The following is a 4,076-nucleotide window of genomic DNA, read 5'->3' on the forward strand; positions in this document are numbered from 1 at the left end:
CACAGATCAATAACAGCCCAAAAGCTCTTCACACATTCCCTCGTCCCTGCCCCATATTAAAGTTTTAACCAATTGGTCGGGAAGGGATTTTGGAGTTAAGTTATATCATAGAACATAGAACAGTACAGGTTCTTCAGCCCACAATGTTGTGCCCACCATTTATCCTAATCTAAGATCAACCTAACCTACATCCCTTCAATTTACTGTTGTCCATGTGCCTGTCCAGGAGCAGGAAGGTCATGCGGGGACCTGTTAGATGTGTACAAGATTGAGGGGCATAGATATGGTAGATAGGAAGGTGCTTCTTTCATTAGTAGAGTCAATAATCAGAGGGCATGGATTTAAGGTAAGAGGTAGAAGGTTCAGAGGGTGGCGGGAGTATGGAACTCCCTGCCTGAGAGAGTGGCTGAGTCAGAAACTCTCAGAACATTTAAGAAGTATTTAGATATTCACTTGCACTGCTATAACCTCCAGGGCTATGGGTGAGGTGCTGTAAAATGGGATTAGTGTAGTCAGATCTTTGATAACCTGTGTGGACACGATGGGCCAAATGGCCTCCTGTGTTATAAATGTCTATAAATCTATGAATCATTCCCTTGATTTCCTGAGAGATCAAAAGTCTGTCTATCTCAGCCTTAAACACGTTCAATGATGGACCATTCACAAGCCTCTGGGGCAGAGAATTCCACGACGGTGATCTGAAGTTAAATCATGTTCACTCGTGGTTACCTCACAGTAACACCAAGTTAGCTATTAATTTTCATTAGATACGTTAATTGGGGTAAGGTAAAAGACATCACAGTTATGAGAACTGTGTATATTCATCAGATAGATAATGGCACAGTTAGAAACATATTTCAGAGAAGTTTACATTTTTAATGTTGGATTCACTGTCCCATTAAACACTCCCCACGACAGGTACAGCACGGATCAGATACAGAGTAAAGCTCCCTCTACACTGTCCCCATCAAACACTCCGAGAACCAGTATAGCATGGGCTTAGATACAGAGTAAAGCTCCTATCAAACATTCCGAGAACATAGAAAAATACAGTACAGAACAGGCCCTTCGGCCCCCGATGTTGTGCGAACTTTTGTCCTAGATTAAGAACAAATTAATCTACACCCCATCATTTTACCGTAATCCATGTACCTATCCAATAGCCGCTTGATGGTCCCTAATGTTTCCGACTCAACTACTTCCACAGGCAGTGCATTCCATGCCCCCACTACTCTCTGGGTAAAGAACCTACCTCTGACATCCCCCCTATATCTTCCACCATTCACCTTGAATTTATATCCCCTTGTTATGGTTTGTTCCACCTGGGGAAAAAGTCTGACTGTCTACTCTGTCTATTCCCCTGATCATCTTATAAACCTCTATCAAGTCACCCCTCATCTTTCTCCTTTCTAATGAGAAAGGGCCGAGCACCCTCAACCTTTCCTCATAAGACCTACTCTCCATTCCAGGCAACATCCTGGTAAATCTCCTTTGCACCTTTTCCAAAGCTTCCACATCCTTCCTAAAATGAGGCGATCAGAACTGCACACAGTACTCCAAATGTAGCCGTACCAGGGTTTGGTACAGCTGCATCATCACTTCACGGCTCTTAAATTCAATCCCTCTGCTAATGAACACTAGCACACCATAGGCCTTCTTCACAGCTCTATCCACTTGCGTGGCAACTTTCAAAGATCTATGAACATAGACCCCAAGATCTCTCTGCTCCTCCACATTGCCAAGAACCCTACTGTTAACCCTGTATTCCGCATTCATATTTGTCCTTCCAAAATGGATAACTTCACACTTTTCAGGGTTAAACTGCATCTGCCACTTCTCAGCTCAGCATCCTATCTATGTCTTTTTGCGGCCGACAACAGCCCTCCTCACTATCCACAACTCCTCCAAACTTCGTATCGTCTGCAAATTTACTGACCCACCCTTCAACTCCCTCATCCAAGTCATTAATGAAAATCACAAACAGCAGAGGACCCAGAACTGATCCCTGCGGTACGCCATTGGTAACTGGGCTCCAGGCTGAATATTTGCCATCCACCACCACTCTCTGACTTCTAATCGGTTAGCCAGTTAGTTATCCAACTGGCCAAATTTTCCACTATCCCATGCCTCCTTACTTTCTACATAAGCCTACCATAGGGACTAACTGGCCTGTAATTCCCAGAGTTAACCCTATTCCCTTTTTTGAACAGGAGCACAACATTCGCCACTCTCTAATCCCCTGGTACCACCCCTATTGACAGTGAGGACGAAAAGATCATTTCCAACGGCTCTGAAATTTCATCTCTTGCTTCCCATAGAATCCTTGGATATATCCTGTCAGGCCCCGGGGGACTTGTCTATCCTCAAGTTTTTCAAAATGCCCAACACATCTTCCTTCCTAAAAAGTATCTTCTTGAGCTTACCAGTCTGTTTCACACTGTCCTCTCCAACAATATGGCCCCTCTCATTCGTAAATACTGAAGAAAAGTACTCGTTCAAGACCCCCCCCCAACTCTTCAGACTCAATACACAATCTCCCGTTACTGTCCTTGATTGGACCTACCCTGACTCTCGTCATTTTCATATTTCTCACATATGTGTCAAAGGCCTTGGGGTTTTCCTTGACCTTACCCGCCAAAGATTTTTCATGCCCTCTCTTAGCTCTCCTAATCCCTTTCTTCAGATCCCTCCTAGCTATCTTGTATCCTCCAGCGCCCTGTCTGAACCTTGTTTCCTCAGCCTTACACAAGTCTCCTTCTTCCTCTTAACAAGACATTCAACCTCTCTTGTCAACCATGGTTTCCTCACTTGACCATCTCTTCCCTGCCTGACAGGGACATACATATCAAGGACACGTAGTATCTGTTCCTTGAACAAGTTCCACATTTCAATTGTGTCCTTCCCTGACACCCGATGTTCCCAACTTATGCACTTCAATTCTTGTCTGACAGCATCGTATTTACCCTTCCCCCAATTGTAAACCTTGCAATTGTAAGCACGCACCTATCCTTCTCCATTACTAAAGTGAAAGTCACAGAATTGTGGTCACTATCTCCAAAATGCTCCCCCCCCTAACAAATCTATCACTTGCCCTGGTTCATTACCAAGTACCAAATCTAATATGGCCTCCCCTCTGGTCAATCTACATACTGTGTTAGAAAAGCTTCCTGGACACACTGCACAAACACCACCCCATCCAAACTATTTGATCTAAAGAGTTTCCACTCAATGTTTGGGAAGTTGAAGTCACCCATGACTACGACCCTGTGACTTCTGCACCTTTCCAAAATCTGTTCCTCCACATCTCTGCTGCTATTGGGGGGCCTATAGAAAACTCCCAACAAGGTGACTGCTCCTTTCCTATTTCTGACTTCAACCCATACTACCTCAGTAGGCAGATCCTCCTTGAACTGCCTTTCTGCAGCTGTTATACTATCTCTAATTAACAATGCCACCCTCCCTAATCTTATTGAAACATCTATAACCAGGAATCTCCAACAACCATTTCTGCCCCTCTTCTATCCAAGTTTCCGTGATGGCCACCACATCGTAGTCCCAAGTACCGATCCATGCCTTAAGTTCACCACCTTATTCCTGATGCTTCTTGCGTTGAAGTATACACACTTCAACCCATCCCCGTGCCTGCAAGTACTCTCCTTTGTAAGTGTTACCTTCCCCACTGCCTCACTACATGCTTTGGCGTCCCTGAATTTCAGCTACTTTAGTTGCTGGACGACAAATCTGATTCCCATTTCCCTGCCAAATTAGTTTAAACTCTCCCGAAGAGTACTAGAAAACCTCCCTCCCAGGATATTGGTGCCCCTCTGGTTCAGATGCAACCCGCTTGTACGGGTCCCACCTTCCCCAGAATACGCTACAATTATCCAAATACCTGAAGCCCTCCCTCCTACACCATTCCCTGCAGGCCATGGTGTCAACTGCACTCTCTCCCTATTCCTAGCCTCGCTATCATGTGGCACCGGCAACAAACCAGAGATGACAATTCTGTCTGTCCTGGCTTTTAACTTCCCGTCTAACTCCCGAAACTCATTTATTACCTCCACACCCATTTTCCT

The sequence above is a fragment of the Scyliorhinus canicula genome, chromosome 21, assembly GCF_902713615.1.
Source record: "Scyliorhinus canicula chromosome 21, sScyCan1.1, whole genome shotgun sequence".
NCBI classification, from domain to species: Eukaryota; Metazoa; Chordata; class Chondrichthyes; order Carcharhiniformes; family Scyliorhinidae; genus Scyliorhinus; species Scyliorhinus canicula.